Raw genomic sequence first — 24,376 nt, forward strand, 5'->3', positions numbered from 1 at the left:
GAATTTATTAATGGAAACTATTACAACTAAAAACTCTTTCTCAGTAACCACATAATTTAGCTCATCGAGTGACAAGTTTTTACTAATGAAATAAATAACATAAGATTGTTTGTCTTCTTCTTGTCCTAAAGCTACGCCAATAGCAGTATTTGAGGCATCAAAGGAAATATGAAATGCCAGGGACCAATTTGGTCTTCTCAAAACTGGTGCCTAGACTAGTTTTTCCTTCAATGTATCAAAGGACTGTTGGCAAGTTTTGGACCAAGAAAACTCACAATGTTTAGACAAAAGTTGGAAAAGGGGGCTAGCTATCAATGAATCTCTTATAGTAGCCCGCATGTCCTAGAAAACCTCTATCTTCCCTTTGAGTTTTGGGTATAGGAAGACTCAAAATAATTTCTATTTTTGTAGGGTCAACTTGGATACTTTTGTTAGAAATAAGATGGCCAAGAACCACCCCTGCCTTGCACATTAATATGCATTTTTTATCACTCAAGGGGAGATGAACTTCTTCGAAGTGAAGAAGCAATTTTCCTAGATTCTTGAGGGCTTCCTGAAATGAATCACCAAACACAGAAAAGTCATCCATATATATTTCCACACACTCAAGGTCAACAAAAATGGCCAAGACCGCCCTTTGAAAGGTAGCCAGGGCATTACATAGCCCAAAGGGAAGAAATTGGTAAGCAAATGTACCCCATGGACATGTAAAAGTTGTTTTGTCTTGATCCTTGGGTGCAATCTGTATCTGATTATACCCACTAAATCCATCTAGAAAGGAAAACTACTTCTTACCAGCAAGGGTATCAAGTACCTAATTGATGAAAGGAAGGGGGAAGTAATATTTGAGGGTGGATTTGTTCAATTCTCTATAATCAATACAAATGCACCATCTCCCATCTTTTTTCGGGACTAAGATCAATGGAGAGACCCATTGGCTATTAGAAATAGGATAGATAAAATCAACATCTAAGAGTTTTTTCAATTCTTCCTTTACAACATCTCTTAGATTTGGGTTCATTCACCTTTGGCATTGTCAGATAGGTCGGGCTCCATCTTGAATATAAATATGGTGGGTACAAGTTTCAGGAGGGATGGATTTCATATCTTCATAGCCCGATGCAAAGGCATCAACATGGTTTCACAGAAAATTCACATGTTGCTCTTGCTGGGAAGAATCCAAGTCTAAACTGATATGAAAGGATTTACTTGGACTAATCTCAACAAGAGTGGTATCAGGCTCAAGAGTACATAGAGGTATCACTAGAGATGGTGGCGAGGGAGGTAGAGAGTCATATCTTTCCTGAAAATCTAGACTAAAATATGAGTCAATGACTAAAAATTGGTCATGGTGTCTAGATTGTTCAGGAAGTCTTGAATCTCACCCTCTTGCGAGAATTTAGCATTCTCATGTATTAAGGAAACAGGTTGAGTCTCCTCATCACTACTATAGTCTAACCATAAAGCATCTTGGAGCTCCTGAATGGATCTAGCGGGTGGATATAAGGTGACCTTCTTCCTGGAATCTCCATGGGAAATATACATGTCATGAGAATGGCATCCGATATAAGCATCAACCGTAGCAAGCCATGGTCATCCTAAGATCAAGGGATGTTCTCCCACAGGGTTCTTTGGCTAAAGCACAATGAATTTTGTGGGATATTCCTAAGAGTCTAGAGAAATGACCACATCATCCAACACCCCTTCCGGCTTGATTTTAGATCTATCTGCTAGTTCAAGCATAGTCGGAGTAGCAAAAATATGGACCAATCCAAGTTGATCCATGGTTTGCTTGGTCATAACATTAATGGCTGCCCCTAGGTCTATAAGTATATTGGAGACAAGGACATCACTTGTCTGAACAGAGACAACAGGGTTTCTTGGGTCTGTATATTTCTCCATGTCCATACACCCTATCATTAACTCTGCTACTCTACCAACAAATTGCATGGTTTGAGGTTCTAACCTTCTCCTCCCAGGATTCTCCAGACAGAGTTCCCTCATGATTTTTGTGAAAATGGGGATCTCTTTAATAGCTTGGAGAAAAGGTACCTTTATGAAAAGGTTCCTAAGCTTAGAAGCTAGGCTAGTCTTAGGAATGAGGTCCTTCTTCTCCACAACTAACCTCTCTGGATAGGGAGGTTGGTTAGAAGAAGATTGAAAAGGCTCAGAAGGTATGGGGATAGGTTGGATGGTGTCATATTTTTTAGAATGGTCAGGAGTTTCCTCCTCACCCTTCTTGTTGATAATCACCATAGGCTGCTTTTGATTTTATGAGGTGACTATCTTCCCCAATCTCAATTGGATGTCATTGACTACAACCGGCATGGACTAATATCTACATGAGGCAAGCAGGTTCATAGAATGGATCATCTATGCCGCTTTGTTATTGGGGTTGGGTGAAGGTTGGGTAGGTATCTGAGAAGCTCGAAATGGTGGATGTAAAGGCAATGGTGGCATTGGCTAACTCACCTGAGATAATGATGGTTGTGGCATTCGGTAAGGTGCATATGTAGGAGGGTATGACAGTGTGGGTGCAAGATAGGAGTGGTGTGAACGATATGAATGGTTTGGCCCTATCCATCCTTGTTGCCAAGATTGGGAGGGTTGTCCATAATGATATTGGTTCCCATGCTGCCAATGTTGAAAGTGACTATTGTTAGGATAGGAATATGAATGTGCATTATAACCAAAAAATGTGGTGGAGGTTCAGGAGCCATACTTGCACTTACCTGAGGCTAGTTTCTTCATGCTTCCATAGCATGTAGTGATTCAGCTTCAGGTTATCCTCCTTCTAGTACAACTTTCAGCTTAGGTATGGAGGGAAATTTTTTTGTGGCATGGTTCTCTATACAAATTGCACATTTATTAGTTTCTATAATATTGAGAGGACATTCTCTTAAAAGATGCTTTCTTCTACCTTTTGGACAAGAAATTGATAATGACTCTTGCTCCTCTACAAGTTTTTGTTGAAACTTCAAAGAGTCTATTTGTTTACTAACAATATTCATTATTTCAATTTTCATATTTTCCATTTTGTTTTCTAATCCAATAATCATAGCATCAGTAGATTCAGTTTTCTTATTTCTATTACGCATTCCTTTACTGGATCTATATTGGCTCCTCAAGAATTTCCTGCACAAGTCACATAAAGATTTTTGAAAAATATCCCCTTGTCCTAATAGATTTAAATTATTCATAGCATCATCAGTAAGCCCCGTAAGAACAAGGTTCTAATGGTACTTTGATCAAATTTATTCTTTGACCTTTGGAGGATATACAAGAATCTCTCCGAGTGGTCCTCTAGAGTCTCATCATCATTTTGCACAATAGTAAAGATTTCATCTTGAATATATCTAGTCTTACAATATTCCTGATATTTTGACAAGAACACTCTCTTCATTTTTTTCCCAAGAAGATATAGTGTTTCCTCCTAGTCCCATGAACTAGTGGAGTGTTGCATCCTTGAGAGTTGCAGGAAACAACTTTAACTTCTGGGCATCAGATGAATAATCATAACTTCTACACAAAATATCAAACTCAAATAGGAAAGAGTCTAGATCTTCATGTACCTTACCGTAGAAATGAGGAAGTGTTGATGGTCAAATATTTTTCATTTGTACTTGTTTATCAGGATCCACAATTGGGAATCCAAAAGTGGATTGTTCCTCATTTACCTGATTTTCACCAGTTCCTTCTGCATGGTCTTCCTGATCTTCCATTGTTGTTCTTCCACGCGAACCACTCTCAACAGGATGAGAAGGTTGACTGTGGGTTCTAATAGTCCCCTTCTTCCCCTTTGTGGGCTGTGTCACACCTAGATCATTGCTGCCAGAGCCCAAGTGGATTGTTCTTGCGTGATGAGTCTGGGTTTGTTTGGACTTTTTGCCTACAAAATAAGGCCCAATATGAGAATTGGTTTCAGATTTATCAGTATTTCTTTGGCCCCTAGTGGGCTTCAAACCCCTGCCTCTTTTAGGCATTAATTTCAAAAAAATGACAAAACAAAATTTCAATAAAAATTGTTGCAACTTAAAATTAACTAGACACCTATAATTTCCTTCAAGCAAATAGAAGCACTCTATAGAAAAAATAATAGAAGACTTACCCCTATTGCAAAAAATGGAAAATTCTTACCAATTCAAATCACCTCCCTGACAACGACGCCAAATGTTGGGTGCAGGAATTACACGTAAGAAAACTCCTCAACACTTAATTGTCAACCCAGGGGTTTCGTAAGCTTAGAGGTGAAGCACAGGAAATGCCATAAGTGGTATGAACTTTTCCTATTCCTAATCCTACTTCTTAAATGAAATGTTGCAGAACCAGACATAAAACAATCTTAAAGATAATTGACACCAAAGCAATTCTAGTGATGGAAACTAAAATAATAATTTGCGAGGAAATCAAGTAAAGGAACGTTCATACAATTGGAAGAAATCTCAAATGATGAAATGAAATACTATGTTTATCTTCAGTATAGATCGCTAACAGTTTAACAAGTGGTCCCTTGCAAGATCTGTTTCCCCATTGATCTTCCTTCTACACCAAGCAACCTGTTCTTGTACTATTGCAATCTACTTCCGCTAGAGTAGGTACAATACTTTATGTGAAAAATTATATTTTACCTTCTTTACTGAAGACTTATGTCTTTATGGAGGTGCTCTAAGCCTAAAGGCTTAGAGCACTCTATTCCTATGACAAGAGACCAGCTCTTGCAACGAGACAGAGCTTCCTTCACCAAAGTTTCAAATTCACTTTCGAAAGAATTAAAAGATGCGTTGAAAAGAATTGCAATTGCAAGAAAGATTCCGAGATAAATTAAATGTGGAAAAGAATGATTTAATTAACTGAACTTTGCAATGAAAGTAAATTTCATAAAGCAAAAACAATTCAAAATAATCAAGCAGCAGTCAGAGTAATTTGCATGCATCAACTGACTTTCGGCAATTCACTTATAGCATTTCTATTCCTTGTTCTTAAGTCATAAAATGCAATTATAAAGTAAAGTGTTTGTAACAACGCTCTTTCTTAATTCATGTAGATATCCTTCAGAAGTATAATTCTTAACATTGAGAATGATTACTTGAATTGCCAATACATTTTCTTGTAGGAATAAATGAAATTATAAGCAGGAAAGGAATGTAACACATGCTGTAAAGTAAAACCGAAGTGCAGGAAACTACATGCATTGGTACAGGAATAATCTTCCTGCACTACCCGAGCAGAATAATACTAAGACAAAAATTGTAGGAAAGGAATTGTTGGAAGGAAATTGCAAGAAAGTAATTTGCATGAAAGAAACTGCAAGAAAGAAATAAACTTAATTAACTTCCAAACTAAGGATCCATTCACGCTTGACTGTAAAATGAATTAATCTCAAAACTTTGGAATAAACATAAGAGAAATCAAAGCCACGCAACTGCAAATGAATAAATGTTCACACAAACTTTTTAAATGGCAAAAGAACAAGGGTAAACAAGCTGGGTTGGCTGGGCCCTAGCCAACCAACTCATTTCCTATTTAGGAAACAGAACGATTCATCACTTAATCACACATGAAATAGAAATTAAACACATCGTGAAGAAAACATGGCATGTTCCTTGTATTAACTTGATCAACAAATATAGATGATAGTGCAAGTCTAGCCCAGAATTGAGGGCGATACAAAATTACAAAGTGAACAAAATTATAACTCAGAGATCGCTAGCTTGGATCTACCTACGTCTTCATTATATATAGTCTCTCAGCCTTAGCCATATTCTGGTAATTACAGTCATTTCCTATTCAAGCCTTTCGGCCAAACGGGCTAACAAATGAACTTTGCAAAATCGGCTAATAGTTATAATAAAACGTGGAGTTTGCTGGATGTAGACCATATTCTTGGCAAGCATCCCTGACTATACACCACTAATGTCCATCCTCGGATAGTCCGTAACCTGACTAGGAGTTGTGGATAAAAAACACCCACGTGGAATATCACGGAGATCATAGAGCAACATCATTGGCGGTGCAGGAATCTACCTGCACTGATCCTGCTAAATGATGATTAACACTTAGTTCTTCAATTACATTTTAGGAAAGTTAAACATAAGTTACAAGAGATACTAAAAGGCATGAAATCTATGCAAAGTAATTAATAAAGCACTTAATAAATCTTAATTATGCAATACAAAGTATATGTAGGAATAGATGATTATCTTGGACTAGTGTAGGAATGAGAGGGTTAAATAGAGATAAAAGGTTAAGGCTTATGGGAATAGGGTAAAAGTAGAGAAATTTTGGACACCAACACTCACTTCTTCCTTCAGGGATCATGATTTGAGGAAAGGACTCCTATGCAACCCCAAAAAGACAAAATTCTACTTTCAAATATAATTTAGAGTGTTTTGTACTTAAGCCAGCATTTGATCAGTTTGCAAGACTAGGATTTAGTTCTCATTCCTTCCATTTTTAGTCTTACAGTGAATCTCATCAATTATTCCATCTTATTCTACAAATTTTCCTCGTGCATGAAGTAGACAACTAGCTCATTAAACTCTATTTTCCTATCTTATTGAAAGTCTTCTTGTTTACATGATTTTTGGGCAAATATCAATGTTTGATGTAGTGCAGGTGTTTCAGAAGTAAAGAGAGATCTCATAGAAAGAAACCTCCTTCCAACTTCATCCATCCATGATCATTCCTTGCTTTCACTAAGGCCCTCAACAATTTCGTCATTTTACAAGGAAACCTATCCAAGCATATTGAGAAAATCCAACCATCTCCCAACCTTGGTTCTGAGATCTGAGTGATCCTAGGAATTTTCTGACCTCATTCCATCCATCGACCACCTTCCCTAAGCCTTCCATCACCTTTAGCACCCATCATTTTTCTCTTGGTTGTATCCTGTAGAAATACAGGGAATCCTGTAGGTTTTGAGGACATCCTATAGGTTTTCCTGTAGTGGCCTGTTTTGAGGCTGAATTGAGGGAATAGGCTTTAGGAATCCAAACAATGTCACCTAAGGGTCTCCCAAATCTTCAAACCATCCACCAACATTCCTAAGCCACCTGCCACATCGCCAAAAGAGATTAGCTTTCACACTCTTCCATAAAAAAAATAAAGAGAAAAACATATTTATTCTAGTCATTTACATGCATAGTAGTAATGTTTGATGTTTTGAACTTACATGCTTTGGACAATAGAATTTCATACATGTTAACTTGGCATTCTTGTTGAAGCACAGTCTCTTAGCAGTTAGTTAGGAAATGATGTGTTTTAGCATTAGATTTCTGTCTTTTTCCTTAATGCAGTTGTTTTCGGGAAAAGTGTCTATTCAGAACGACCCTATCCCACAGGAAACAAACAAGGAAAACTACTCTTGTATTCTTCTTTATGAACTATAAACGAAGATGATTAAGATGAACCAACCTGTGTCTTGCGCTAGTTGTTCGATCCAATCTATCCTCTCTTTGCCAGCTTCCACCGATCTGCTCCCTCACTTGCCCAGCGTCACCAAGTTCCTGCAAGTTCACAGAAGAGAGAAACTACACAAAGACATAGATTTATGTTCATAAAAAGCTTAGGATCAGATTTAAGCTAAACATACAAATATAACACACATCAGATATACAAGCATGTAGGAGAAACTCAAGTAGTTTTATTGATAAAACAAGAAGATCCAGGAGGAGTTACAACCGATGAGTCCTGATCCAGCATCAGCCTCCCAGCATAGAATCCCTTCCTCACCTCCAACAAAGCATAAATCACCCAATACTCTGATGTCAATCACAAAACCAACAACAATTCTCTGCAATGTACAAAATTCCCGCCTCTTGGATCTCTTGGTGAGGGATCCATATATAGATGTATGCAAAGAGGATGAGTCATCCCATGAGTTGATTAGTGGCTTCTCTCTGTCAGTTCTTCCTTCCACTTGGAGACTGAGAGCCTCTTACTCATCACTGGTCGAATTCAGTGAGGCAAGTGTCATTGGAGAAGATTCTGGAAGCTTCCATTGTCTCTCCACCTCGTTGAATGACTCTGCCACTTGTCATTTCCCGCTCAACACACCCTGGTAGTGCATTCAAGTGCGTTGCAACGCACCTAGCCAGTGTATTTGGGTGCTTTGCAACGCAGCCAGCTAGTGGAGCATCTGAATTGATCCTGATTTGACTAGTTTTGAGCAATTTCTGGTGGAGAACTTCTGGGAGAAGTTGTAATTTGTTGGCCTTGTTTCCTTAGGAGCTGGAACAACATCTTTAGGGAATTAGGATCCCTTGGTTTATGGACATTTCATGCTTATAGTTGTAAGGCACAAAAATGTCTATAAAAGTTGCCCCCTAAAGTATGAGGCCGTTTATCGGGTGAAATGCTTTATTAGGAGGATCCGAAGTTCTTCTGATGCTGGGGAGGAGACCTGTAATAAGATACAATACAATACATTATCTTCATACTGTTTTCATGATCTAGCTGAGGCGGGCATTCCCATGCTCAGCTTTATAAATTCATTTTTATGTACATAGGACAGACAATCATCTGGTGGTAGACTGATGATTCTCATGAAGTCATCATCCTTTTGGTAGGATGATTATCTGTGCTGCAATGCTGTACATTTCAATGTCTTTATTTTTCCTGAATATATATCGCAACCCGGATGGATGAAACTAGATCCGGGGTCTTCAATCTCGTCCGATCTTCACTCGAAGTACAAGTCGATCTATGTGAGAAATGTTTTGAAGTCGAACATGGAAAGACATCGCTTGATTACCAGTCAATGATGTAAACTGTTAACAAGCGCGAGAGGAATCACCGATAATGATAATGACCCTCAAGGTACTGCAGTACAATTCACGTGATGTGAATAAAGGACTTGGCGTCGAACACCACGCAAAATCTTTCAGTCGAAGGTCATTGATGTATACCTGTCGCCGGAAGTGAGAAACTTGCCATTGAGGCATGCAAGCTTCAAAGTACTGGAGGGGTGTTCCTAGATCAACTTCTCGGATAATGAGCTGATGTCGACAAGAAGCGATCCGTCAAAGGAGGGCCTTAATGAATCCCACATCAATGACACGGAACGGAGTAAATGATTTTGATGGAGGTGAAAACGATCTGATGATATATGGTTCAAGATGGCGGTCATGAAGGAATGAAGTATAATGTATGGTAGTGGATGGAACACGGTTGACTTCTCTGGATGACTTCTCTTGCACATGTCGGCGACACTTATGTGATGGATCGGTAGCATTTACCCCAAATGTGGATGGTATGGCGTGACCATGGTGATGTGACTGGTGAATGAAACAACCCAACCCGACTCAAGCACGGACTGGAAGTGTCATGTTCAAGAGTGACTTGCTACCAATAAGGATTCTTTGAGTTTACTTCCCAATTTTTCCCCAGTCATTTCTGACCAGTACCTCTTTATTTTTGTCAAGCTTGAGGAGGATAACATATGCTTGTTCTATAATTTGCCCTTCGGGCAAACCCATCGCTATGTTTTAACGAGCCTAGCGATAGTGAAACTCGTTCTCGTCTAAAGAAAAGTTTGTCACTATTAATCTTTTTAACGAGTTTAACGACAAAGATAACTCTGGAATTCCTTTTTCGTCATCTAATCCCTTAAGTCTGAAAAAGTATAAAATAATACAGAAGGGATGAATTTTCGATAGTTTTAACAAGCCGAACAAAACAAGCGCTCGATCTTTTTGTGCAATAATCCCTCAGGTCCAAAAAGATTAAAATCTAGAGGAGGGATAGCACTTCCTGTCGCTTTAACGAGCTGGAAGGCCAAAACTCGGCAATCTTTTCATATTTTACGAGTCAATTGAAAAGAGCTTAAAGAAGACTCGTCTTCTGAGGAACGAGTGATAAAATGGGTAGCAGCTAATTCCAGGTAAGGGTTGGAATTTTCCAATCACGACAATGTCACAAGGATGGCTAGTGAAATCACTCTTCGCAGCTGTTCCTCAAAATGGGTAAACAATCAAATGGAGGTGAATGATCGGCCAATGGAAAAGTGGAGGTGACGGTGCAAACACAACCATGGCTTTAATGGCTGAAGTACTACATTCACGGTGGTTATTTACCGGAGGATAGTTCATTTTTTAATGAGCTTAAATGCGGGTGGAAACACTTGCTCATGTCTTATGTTTATTTTTTAACGAGCTTGAACTATGTGCTAAAACTGCTCGATTAGATAGTCATATGATAAGAATGTCTCACTGAAGATGCCATTTTTTATGGAGCTTGCACCTTAAAAAGCTTTGCCCCACATCCTTTCTTTATGCAAGTTAAGTGACGACTAATCCTACAAGTTTAAAGGGTTAGCCTACGGGTTTAAAGGGAGGACCTAAAAATTTAAAAAATAAATAGTCGCCCTTTGCTTGCACTCCAAAAGGTTTGCATGCCCCCAGGTATAAAACAGAGTTTCAAAGTTACCCCTCAATTTGCAGACAAAACATTTGTTCTATCTGGAGAGGCCTACCTCTTACAGGTTACCCAAAGATTGCTCTATTCGCGGTGCAAACAAAACACTTCTCCGATGATGTCTACCGAAATAGACAAAGGTGAGTGACTTCGTCTGTCAACTCACATAACTTTGACAAGAGAATCTTATTCTAGAACAACCCCTCTTCCAATCACGGACGAGGTACGGACTAGTCATATTCTCCCGTGGAAACCTACCCTATACCCGAAGTTTTCCTGCCGAAACAGACCAGGATGCATGCTCCCTGGGTTTCAGTCATATCCCTCCGAATTACTCATGCTCATCGGGAGGACGGACTGGGACTTGAGACATTTCTTGCGTGAAGAGACCATTTAGGGACGGTATATGACAATCTGCGATGCGTGATCCGGGAAATGAAAGCTGGTCCACGAGCTTGACCACTCTTCCTTCGTGCGGAAAACACATTACTCTAAAGAGTGAGGAGACGATGGCTCCCATGCAATAAATATAGTCTCGTCCAAGGAGTAGGTTATAATCCAAAGGTCGTTGAACGACCATGACGTTCAGGCGAACTGTCTTCCCTCTCAATATTATGGGCACATCGGGAAGGATCCCTAAAGGTTGACTGGTTCCTTTATCAAAGCCTGTCAGATTTCTCATTTCAGGCAACAGCGATGGCGAACCAAGCACTTTCCAAGCAATAGAGGAAAGGATACTCACAGAAGCCCCCTCATCTATGATGGTGCCAGCCATGACCATTCTATATATTTGAATGATAATTCAGAATGGTATGCTTGCTGGCAAACGGGGTCTGCCTAGTTGATTCCAGTCGAAGGATACAACTAGGTTGCTTGGAGGTGGGACCGAGTAGACGGCCGGGTATGGCTTTGTCGAACTTCCTTCCTGTGGTAAAGGAATCGGTAGATTTCCCCCATGTTCGTCGGAGTCTGTGTTAATGAAGAGAATTTGGATGGTGTCATCTTTGTTCTCTTCAGTGACTGTATCATTCGAAGATAAAACCTCTGAAGGCAAGACCGGGTCAACTGCCGCCTCGACCTTTTGACTTTCGTCTGGTATGGATTCAGTTGGTTTATCCTCAATGATAGACGCTTCAGCCGACCACTTGAGCGGGCCAGATGGATTCTCAACTAGTGACGGACTCGGCAAGAGTTTTTTATATCCAGGAGGAAGTCGTAATGGTGAGACCGGACGATCATCCAAAACTCTTTTAGCCTCGTCTAAGAAGGGACAACGGTGGAGGGCATGGTCGCCTTCGCACAGTCTATAGGGAAATCTAGCTTTCCCTTTTTGTCCTAGGGCTTCACTTTCACTAGTTGACGGTGTGCTTTCAACATGATCTCCAGAGGTTGATGACACCGGATTGTGTAAACGAGGAGACCAGTCCCTTAGTATCCGGGGGATGCAAGGACAATCTCTGTGAAAGTGGTCTCCTCTACAAATGACACATGGCGATTTAGGCCTGGTCGGTGCTGTGTGTGGATTTTCATTAGACGACACTCGTTTTCCCTTATTCGCCTTTGGCTCCTTCTTCTTTTTCTCTTTCTTCTTCTTTTCTTTCTTCTCCTTAGGAACTTGGTTTTTAGCTTTACCAGTCCCGTTAAGCGAAGAGGAAGGAAGAGAGGAAGAATTAGAGGAAGTAGAAGGTTGGTGGGTAACTCTGGACTCGTCTAACTGCTGATTCGACTGTTCAGGAATAGTGGTGTTCTGAACGACATTGGTTGAGAAGAGCCAAACTGGAAAGCCAATTGTCAGTCCTGGAAGCGACAATGTGGCCATATGGGGCGCACCAACATCTCCCCAAGAGGAGAAGGGACTAGGATTTCCACCAAGGGGAATTCCTTGGTTGGTAGGCTCCATTTTCTCAACCTAAAGATCAACGCAGGAAAAGGGTATGAATATTCCGCTTAAAATAAATTTTAACACGCTTTGACACAACTTTGTTTTTTCAGTTTTAAAGAGTCGAGAAAAAACAAAAGATGACACTAGTCTCCTTCGATTTTTAATGAGCCTGAAGTGATAAGGGCTCAGATGGACCTTTTCCGTTAAGGAGTCTGAAAAGGAACGAAAGGGACTGCTCTGGAGGTCTAGGTAGAGGGAGTGCCAAACCAATCGCAAAACCGCAAAATACTTTTTAGGGTACGGGCGGTCAATCTTCTTGAATGCTGTGTTCAGTGCATTGCGATCAGTAGGGCGGCCGACACGGATTCCTATGGATAAAGGTTTTATGCCTATAGGGGTCTCCCAATATATACTCGACGGTACGTGGGAGCACAAGTCCGTACTGGCACTTATCATCTCAAAGTGGAGGAATCACCCAACCAACAGTGAGGACAACAGTTACCAGGCTTTACGACGCTGGAATACGTCTCTAGCCTAGACCTCTAGATGTTGTGCGTTAAGTTACAAAGCGTTGTTAAGTTCATTGAATTTATTTGAGGTTGATCTTTCTTATGAAGTTTTCCTTTTTGGATCACCACGAGATGTAGATGTAATTCCTAAAATGCAGTCTAAAGATGATAAGCAAGCTTTTCTCTTTTCAGCAATGAAAATCCTAGCTACAAGGGGAAAAGAAAGACACAATCTTTTCTCAAAGAGCAAAGAGCACACTGTAAATGCACTTTTCCTAAATCAAGCCATACAAACTGTCAATATGCAAATGCACTTGTGCATGTATTTGTTTTTCACTTTCTTAATATTGATGCCTAAAAAGAGAGTTGTTGTATAAATTTGAATTCGATTTCAAGTGAAAAACACAAACAAGCTTCTTTTCGAAATCAAAAGGTAGAGATGATTACGACACTTTATGATTTTGAAGTAAACACTTGTTTCGACACTAGAAATTCACAAATTCAAACCAAAGACAAAAGTAAAAGCGTAATCAACTGTCAACAACAAATAAACTTTCTCCTAAGATCAAAACGACACTTACGACAGATCTAGATCTAAGGGCGATAGTATGATCAGTTTACTTTTGCAATGGGAAACTGTAAATGACGTAACAAATACACAAAAACAAATACAATTTCTTTTATACAACTGAGGCGGAATTAAGGCAAAGAAAAGGGGCTTTCAGACAGATAAACACACTGATCACAGGCTGCAAAAATCAGAGGCAAAACTGGAAAAAGTGAGCAAAGAACATCAGCTAGGTAGGGCTAGGCTGATCAACGCACCTGCTACACAGAGAAACTGAATTGCAACGCAGGTAGCCCTCTTGGGAACTGCGCTGAAATGCAGAGTCTCTTCACAGAGCTTGTGCTGAAGCAGAAACGAGAATTTTCTCTGGGTTCTGGGTCACGGTTTGCAGTTTAATCTATGGTTTTTGGCCGGATAAAAGCAATCAAATGTGCACAATCAGAGGGTTGATTTACAAGAGGTTTGAGAGCTATCACAAAGGGTAATCAGATCATTTGTGAGTCAACTGTTCAGATCATAAACAGGCCCAGTGAATGGACTAGAGTAGCAGATGTCTACTTTGCATTTGTAAATGGCAAATGCAGTTCGATTCGCCACTCCTAAGTTTATGAGATGAACAACAATAGAAACACAAATAAACTAACTAGACACGATCCCCAGCGGAGTCGCCATTTTGTTTTCGGGAAAAGTGTCTATTCAGAACGACCCTATCCCACAGGGTTGTGACAGTGACCTCAGAAACAAACAAGGAAAACTACTCTTGTATTCTTCTTTATGAACTATAAACGAAGATGATTAAGATGAACCGACCTGTGTCTTGCGCTAGTTGTTCGATCCAATCTATCCTCTCTTTTCCAGCTTCCACCGATCTGCTCCCTCACTTGCCCAGCGTCACCAAGTTCCTGCAAGTTCACAGAAGAGAGAAACTACACAAAGACATAGATTTATGTTCATAAAAAGCTTAGGATCAGATTTAAGCTAAACATACAAATATAACACACATCAGATATACAAGCATGTAGGAGAAACTCAAGTAGTTTTATTGATAAAACAAGAAGATCCAGGAGGATTTACAACCGATGAGTCCTGATCCAGCATCAGCCTCCCAGCATAGAATCCCTTCCTCACCTCCAACAAAGCATAAATCACCCAATACTCTGATGTCAATCACAAAACCAACAGCAATTCTCTGCAATGTACAAAATTCCCGCCTCTTGGATCTCTTGGTGAGGGATCCATATATAGATGTATGCAAAGAGGATGAGTCATCCCATGAGTTGATTAGTGGCTTCTCTTTGTCTGTTATTGCTTCCACTTGGAGACTGAGAGCCTCTTACTCATCACTAGTCGAATTCAGTGAGGCAAGTGTCATTGGAGAAGATTCTGGAAGCTTCCATTGTCTCTCCACCTTGTTGAATGACTCTGCCACTTGTCATTTCCCGCTCAACGCACCCTGGTAGTGCATTCAAGTTCGTTGCAACGCACCTAGCCAATGTATTTGGGTGCTTTGCAACGCAGCCAGCTAGTGGAGCATCTGAATTAATCCTGATTTGACTAGTTTTGAGCAGTTTCTGGTGGAGAACTTTTGGGAGAAGTTGTAATTTGTTGGCCTTGTTTCCTTAGGAGCTGGAACAACATCTTTAGGGAATTAGGATCCCTTGGTTTATGGACATTTCATGCTTATAGCTGTAAGGCACAAAAATGTCTATAACAGCAGTAGACAAGCTTTTTCTTAGAGTAGATTTCTCTTTTCCTCATCAGTAATCAAGCTTCTTCTAAATCCATAAAAGGTTGGCTTGAAAAACCCTAGTGGTCTCTCACCAGCTGAACAATGACAAAAGGGAAGAACCATCACTTTTACTTGTGTATACAACACTGTCACCTCCAAGTTTGTACAAACCCCGGGTTGATAAAGTAAAGCTGGTAGCCCCAGGAGTTGCAACATTCTTGCTGCAATACTGGTGCTCATCACAATACCATGCATTCCAAATATAGTAAGAAAAATACACATGCATGTCGATACCTGCAATGAAGCCTACTATAGTTTCTTGATCCTACCTTTCCCTGGTTGATCTTTGCTTCCTCTTTCCTTCTTTGCCTTTCTTTCTCCAATGCTAAAGTGCTCCAAGAAACTCTAAGTGTCTGAGAGAGAGAGAGAGAGAGAGAGAGAGAGAGCGAGAGAGAGAGAGAGAGAGAGAGAGAGAGAGAGAGAGAATAATGAGAGAGCTCCAAAACTCAACTAACAAAAGGTTACCAACTGATCCTTAGAAGCCATTTATGAATGAGGCCTCTATTTTCTTCATTTTCATCCTCACTTGTAACCTGTGACCTTCCACGTCCCTTTTCTCCTAATTTCCATTATTTTCCTAAATAATTTTTCAAAAATGCTATTTTTTCTTTCCAAATCCTTAGCCATTTCCTTAGCCATAAAAAACCAAATGAACACCCCCTAAGATTTCTTGCCCAACGTTAAACTTGGCATAAGTGTCCCATCAACTGTGGTTATTATTTTTAACTTTTATTACATGGAATTTTCATGAGGGATGTTACAGAACCCTCCCCTTGGGGGACACCATCCTAGGTGTTAAATCACACATATACCTCAGCAACCTACTAAAAAAAGACATGCTGATCATTGAGCTTTATAACATAGCTCATTGCAGTATTTACAATGAAGGACCCGCTCAAAAGAAAAACATCATGACAACATACCACATACTAGAGCTTTATAACATAGCTCATTACGATATTTACAATGATCATCTTGCTGAGTGCTAACCCACATGACATCATAACATCATGATAACATAACCACCTGACAACATAGAAACATGACAACATTCATAGTGACATGACACCGATACCACTTAGTGGAGCTTTATAACATAGCCCATGGTAGTATTTACATCCATATACATATTTACATATAACAATATCACCAAAATATTTACCAAAAACATGTGCCAAAACATATACTAGAACATCATATCAAAACATATACCAAAACACCATATCAAATCATATACCAAAACATCGTATGAAATCATATAACAAGACACCATATCAAAGCATATACCAAAACAACATATGAAAGCTGCTTTGCCTCAACCAGAAAACAAGGAAAGATACATAGCCCACATCTGATCCACCATCTCCCATGTAGCTTCATCAGGTCCAAATTTCTTCCATTGCAATTTAACCTACTCAATCGCTTGATTCCAAAAGCATGAGCACTTTTTTTTCAATATACATTGAGGCTCCGACTAGAACTCTCCATCTGGTTCCACTTGCAATACAAACCAATCAATCACATGATCAACATCTTTAACATACTTCTTAAGAAAATATACATGGAAAACATCATGGAGTTTCAATTTCGAAGGTAGTGCAAGTCGATAGGCCACTAGACCAATCCTCTCAATGATAGTGAGGGTCCACAAAACCATGGTGCCATCTTGGTACAAGATCCAATCCACAAGGAGATCTTTCAACATGTTCCTATCCGCATAACTCTTCTGCCTATCATATGATGCCTTTAGATTCTTCTTGATCACATTCATTTCATGTTCCCTGTCTACCAACATATCTAGTCCAATCAATACCTTGCTAACTAGATCACTCCAACTGGTGCGACTGTTACAACTCCACCCATACAATGCCTCAAAAGGATTCATCCTCAATGAATCTTGATAACCATTGTTGTATTCAAACTCTACCAAAGGAAGATACTCTTTCCACTTCCACTGCTAATGCATCACATATATCCTCAACATTTCGTCCAATATCCTATTGACCATCTCTGTCTATCCATCTATTTGTAGATGATAAGTTGTACTGAAGGCCAACTCTATGCCCAAACCTGCCAATAACGCCTTCCAAAACTTGGAAGTGAACTTCGCATCCCTGTCTGACACAATATTCTTTGGAACACCATGTAACCTAAGCACATACATGATAAATACTTGTGCTACATTGCTAATTGAGAATGCAGACTTCAATGGAATGAAATGTGCAACCTTTTTCAACATGTCCACGATAACCATGATGGAATCATGTTGTCTCATTGTCTTCGGAAACCCTATGATGAAATCCATGGAAATAACCTCCCATTTCGATTCTGGAATCACGATCGGCTGTATCAGTCCACCTGGATGTTTACATTATTCTTTCACTCACTAATAGTCGAAACACCTCCCCAAAAAATTTGCTACATCCATCTTCAAATTTGGCCAATAGTAAAATCTCTTCACCGTTGTCAGTGTCTTCTGATAACCTGGGTGACCTGAATATGGTTTTGCATGAAACTCCCTCGAGATCACCTTCTTGGGATCACCGTTATCCAGTGCATATATCCTATCTCAGAACATCGCCAATCCATTTGCTATAAGATAATAATACATACCCTTTGCACATTCACCTATACTTATGCCTGTACCTATGCCTGTACATGTACTTCCACCGGTACCTGTACCACTACCTATACCTATAATTACATACTTGTACCTATACCTCTACATGTACTATCACCTATACCTGTACTAGCACCTTGCTGCAACTTGTTTGAAATCTCCATGTACTTGACATCATGCTGACCTGCTTGCAAGATCATATCCTGTAGATTTGTCCCATAGGAGCTTGTAGCTGCCAAGTGATTTACATGTACTAGCCTGCTGAGAGCATCTTCCACCCTGTTCTCTTTACCTTTGATATACCTGATCTTGAAAGTAAACTCGCTGATCGTGTCCAACCATATAACCTGTCTGGAATTCAAATTCGGCTGATTAAACAATACCTCAACCCAATGTGATCACTCATAATTACAAACCTCCTCCTAAGAAGATAATGCCTCCGCATCTTCAATTCATGATCGTTGCTAATTCAAGATCATGTATCAGGTAGTTCTTCCCATGCTTTTTTAGTTTCTGGTACTCATAGCATATCACCTTTCCATCCTTCATAAGGACTCCACCAAGCCCTCTCTTGCAAGCATCTGTGCATACCATAAAATCTTTGTCTAGATCTGCAATTTGTAGCATTTGTGCATGGGTCAACAACTACTTAAGTTGCTTAAATCTAGCCTCACACTCCTTTCTCCATTCAAACTTCTTACATTTCCTTTCCAATGATGTGATAGGATAAGCAATCTGTGAGAAGTTCCTGATGAACCTCCTATAATAGCCTGCAATACCCATGAAAGATATCACCTCATCCACACTCTTAGGAGCTACCCACTCCATGAGGGCCCTTATCTTCTCTAGATCTATTGTAATTCCCTCCTTGGAGACAACATGTTCCAAGTATTGTACCTCACTATGAAAGAAACTACACTTGCTAAGCTTAGCATACAAATGATGCTCCCTAAAAAACCTCAACACTGCTGCTAAATTCTCGGCATGCTCTTCCACATTTTGAGAATATACCAGTATATCATCTATGAACACAATACCAAACTTATCCAAATATGGGTGCAACACATTATTCATCAAACACATAGATGTAGCTGGAGCATTAGTTAAGCCAAATCGAACAACAATGAACTCATAATGCCCATACGTATTCGAAAACAATCTTGTAAATGTCCTCCTCTTTGATGTGTACATGATGGTATCCAGATCTCAGATCAATCTTCGAGAACACTACTTCTCCCTTCAGCTGATTGAACAAGTCATCAATCCTTGGAAGGGGTACCTTTTATTAATGGTCACTTTGTTCAACTACCTGTAATCGATGCATAGTCTAAGAGTACCATGTTTCTTCTTCAAGAACAATATCGGTGTGCCCCAGGGTGATACAATTGGCCTAATGTACCCTTGTCCAATATTTCCTTCAACTACAACTTTAACTCAACCAACTCAGGTGTGCTCATCCTGTAAGGTGCTTTTGATGCTAGAATTGCCCTTGGAAGTAGCTCAATAGAAAATTCTACCTCCCTATGAGGTGGAAACTCTGCAATGTCCTAAGGAAATACATCTTGAAACTATTGCAAAACTAGGTACCTGGTCAAAGAATTTTCATCCTCAATGTCCTTACCCTTATCACTAGAAATGTGTACTACAAATAAAATACACCCTTTCCTAGGATACGCTTTGCTTGCATAGTTGTCACCATCCTAACTGATGTGGCTTTCTTCTTACCATACAAGACTCTTGGTTCCCCATTGTCATCAACACACTCAGTAGATTTATCATAGCAATCTACCTTGGTTCTATGAAGATACAACCAATCCATGCCCAACAACATACTTTATGATCCCAATGGTAATACATTTAGATGTGATGCGGTAGACATACCATTACAGTCAACTGCAAAAGCTCTTACCAATGATGAACTCGCTTCTTTCTACCTGTAGAAAACTGCACTAACCAAGACTCTGCATGCAATTCCTTACTCAAACCACACTTATCCACCAAGTTAGGACTAACATAGCTATAATTAGATCTAGGGCCAATCAAAATATAAATAACTTGATCACAAATCTTACCATCCATCTCAATGATAGATGCTGAGTGTTCTTCCTGTTTGTTGTCCATTGCTGCATAAATATGAGGAATACTCTGGCCAACATCCCCAATAGTCCACACCTCCTGTGCACTGTATATATTAGGCCTACCACCCTGATGCTATGAATAATCTTTCTTAAGGTGTTCCTAACCATGTGTACAACACTTCAACTAATTAGTTCCCTCACCTCTATGATGCTACTGTTGTGACCTGTGTCCCTATCTAGTTGCATTAAACTTATTTTGTGGTGTCTTATTTTCTTTCCCATTTGCATTCTGAGGCCTTGTTCTCTTAGGTTGCCATTTACCTCTACCTTTGTCTTTTCCCTTCCATCATTGTTGAGATTCATTCTTATTCTTTGACTATTCATAGTAATGCTTCAATTTCCCAATGACTTCCTCAAGTGACTGAGGCTCGTCATATTCAATCCATTCTCTAAATGCTAATGGAAAACCACTGAAAAATCTCTGAACTTTAGCCTTCTCATCAGTAAGATATGGTACATACCTCAATAGCTTGAAAAAATTGGTCATGTACTCTTCATATATCATTGATCCCATCTTTAGCTCATATAATTATTTGGCCTTACTATCATAGTACCTCTCTAACAAGTACTTCTTCCTGAAAATCCTCTTGAACTCCCGCCAACTCAAGTCATCTATCCTTATGTCTCTGACCCACTTAACATCTTCCCACCAGATGTTTTCTTTACCTTTCAAGCTGAAGATAACTATTCTGGCCTTCATGTTATATGTGTACTCATGCAACTCAAAGAATGTGTTCATCCCAAGTATCCATGCCTCTGCATCTTCGGGATTCTTCACATCTCCATCAAAAGTAGGTGGTTTTTCATTCTTGGATTCATCTGGAAATTATCCCCTATCACTCCTCCTATAAGGATGATAATGATGACGATCAAAACTAGAACTAGAATAGTACTTGTACTCATGGCCCCTCTTATCGAGAGTGTCCAACAATCTGCCATATCTCACTGTATCAGATCTATCTGACCTGTGTCTACCATGAGACTTACTTCCATATGCACCATTAGTTATATCCTCCTATCCATGGCTAATTAGAAGTGGCCCTTGTCGTTGCAAGTATAACAAACTCTTAATAAGTATTGCATTAAACTCTACTTTGTTCTCTTGTGCTTGTATGATCTAGTCATTATCTTCCTTACAACTCCTTATATGTTCCTTCAAGCTCCTCAATGTATCTTCCAAATCAGAAGTGTTCCCCACACCATGCTGCTCATCTGATGCATAGGGAGATTCTATGTAGTCTACAACCTTGCTAGTCATTTGATCTTTTTCTTGTAATGCATAATTTGTCATATAAACCAAATCATAATAAATAAATGAACCTTAGCATAATTTGGGGAGGATACCTCATCTGCCAAATTAACAAATCAGTGTGATACATGTATAACATAAACATAATAACACATAGACATATGCAAATAAGTGTACCAACAAATAAACATCGTTCTAGTTAGGATCCAGTCACCAATGAAAGGCCATATCAACAATGCATGATATGACCTCATGCATGACAACAACCATTACTCTATTGTACAAATTGCCCCATTCAACCAACAACATGCATAACAAATGCATAACCAACTATACCTACTTATAAATGCATGTAGTTGAACATAAGTGACCAATTCTTGCAATCAACCTACAAGACTGATACATGCAATCAAATCTACAAGAATGTAGCATAACATACAAGGATGTAAGTAGGCGACATAAAATCAACATGTAAGTGAGATATAACAATATGTAACCAGTCATATACTCATGACAAATTCATTCCACAAAATCAACATCAAATTCAACATGGAAACCTTACTACAACCATAATCAATCATCCATCAAATGCAACAAGCACATGGAATGAAAGTGTAAAAGACATACATGCAACTGAAATGCATGCATGACCAACACACACTGCCCATCTGGTTCGAGGGGTGAACCATGCTTTGATACCACTCTATAACACCCTCCTCCCACATCTACCCAAGTAACTAGCCAATCAGGGTAGACATGTGATGAGAGGTTACTATGATGTGATTTAAACTCCTATGTGACCTTAAGGAAGTGGAATCGATGGAAACATCACACACATTCATTGAAAATCAGCTTCAAGACCCACATAAACTAATCCAACACTTCAGAAAACTTTCCTTTGGGTCTTACTTAAGTTTTGACCATCTTAGGCCTCAACCACTCTCATGCTATAGGCATGACAACGTCTAGAATCCCAAAGTCTCTCTCATAGGATTATGTGCTAGAATTGAGGGACCCCATTCGCCAGTTTTGTGCCAGCAAACCTAGGATTTAAGCCACTTTTGAGGGCCTAGAGCCCAGGTCACTACCCAGAATGGAGCGATAACTTAAGATCAGTAAAAGAACAAGAAAAAAATGATGCCAAAGGAATAAGTTGAATAACACCTTAACTAGACCCCTACTAGCCATGACATGAGTTTCGCCAAACATATTATCAACATGTAACCTACAGGTGTAAACAACAAAATTAAGTGTAGGGATCTCATACTTATCTGAGAATCACTAAGAACCATTGTTCCCTCATGACATTTTCTACATTATCATCTATTAGGCCATGGGTACATTATCCATTCATTTACAAGTAAAAATATGTTGAGTGCAATACATAGTTGTTGTCATAAAACATACATATAACCAACATAATAGGGACAGAAATATCATAAACACATCAGCCATAAAATTGACATATACATAAGTACATTTACACACAAAAATCAAGGGAATGAAATTCTCATTAATGCAATGCAATAAACCAATCGGAGAGGGACTACCATGTTCCACCTGACCATAGACTGGCTAAGCCAAGTCTCTCTTAGCCATTCATCCCCATACCATATTCCGTGCGTGAATGTGGGACTCATAGAACAAACCAAAAACACCAAATAAGCATGGAGACCACTGGAGCTCTCCACATACACCATGAGGAATTTGAGTGCCTCCTAGTCTCTTGGGCTTTACTGTAATCCACAGTCTGATCCAGGGATCAGTAGGACCTACACCAAGACACACTCTCCAAGTTTTACTGTACATCCCATCTCAGGATTACTAGGCCCAACGGAGAGAAATCCAACTCTTTTATTTACCGTATATCCTGCCATTCACCAACAAGGATTCCTAGGCCCACCGAGGCACACAATCTATCTTTACCATAACCCACAGTCTTGTTTAGGAGTTACTATGCCAATGGATTTAAAGTGATCCACAGTCTGATTCAGGGACCACTAGGTCATGTGTTTGTCAGTTCGGAGATCCACCCCACTCAGCTTCAAGTCCATTTGGCTATCCCACATTAACTGAATATGAGAAACCCATCTCATCAAAGAAATGAGGAAATGGAAAGGCTAGGCCGAAGAACACTATCACACCTTGAAAAACCTATGCCATGATAGAAAAGAATCACATGCAATACAATGCATTCCAAATATAGTAAGGAAAATAGACATGCAAGTCGTTATCTGTAATGAAGCTTATTGTAGTTGATTGATCCCGCCTTTCCCTGCTTGATCGCTCTTCCTCTTACCTTATTTTCCTTTCTTTCTCCAATGCCAAGGTGCTCCACAAAACTCTAAGTGTCTAAGAGAGAGAGAGATAGAGAGAGAATACTGAGAGAGCTGCAAAACTGAACTGAAAAAAGGTTACCAACTAATCCTCAATACCCTTTTTATGAATGAGGGCTCTATTTTCTTCATTCTCCATTATTTTCCTTCATTTTCCTCCTCACATGCAACTTGTGACCTTTCACCTCCCCATTCTCCTAATTTCCATTATTTTCATAAATAATTGTGCCAAAAATTTCATTTTTCCTTTCCAAAGCCTTAGCCATTGCCTTTGCCAATTTCCTTAGTCATACACAACCAAATGAACACTTCATAGGATATCTTGCTCGACATTCAACTTTGAATAAGTGTCCCAACAATCATGGTTATTGTTTTTAACTCTTATTACATGGATTTTTTACCAGGGCTATTACAAGATGCCATTTCATTAACCATGGCCTCATTCCATAGCTCTCCATCCTCTGAATCCACTGTCTACCTGATACTTCTTGGATCATGATTAGTAATATATAAATAAAAATTTAAATAGAAAGCATATGGAATATTCCTCTTTGGTTGCCTTCCCTCTTGAACTTGTTAGAAATTAATTAACGAAGCAATGAAATACACAAAATATTATGGAAACAAAAATACAAAAATTCATAGAGTAAGAAAGGCACAAATATACGTGTTTCACCCAGTTTGGGCTATGTCCACGAAGAAAAAAAAGTCCTTCCTTTTTATTATCGAGCAAAATGAAGAGATACAACCTATAACAAATCTGCTATAATTTCCTCTTTACTCTCACACAGTGTCCTCTCTCTTTCTCACTCATAATAATAAGTCCACATCTGCAATAAAATTCCCTCCTATAAAACGAGGGGTTTCCTTCT

Source organism: Pinus tabuliformis, chromosome 8, assembly GCF_031772625.1.
Source record: "Pinus tabuliformis cultivar Carrire ecotype Pingquan chromosome 8, CPIR1, whole genome shotgun sequence".
NCBI classification, from domain to species: domain Eukaryota; kingdom Viridiplantae; phylum Streptophyta; class Pinopsida; order Pinales; family Pinaceae; genus Pinus; species Pinus tabuliformis.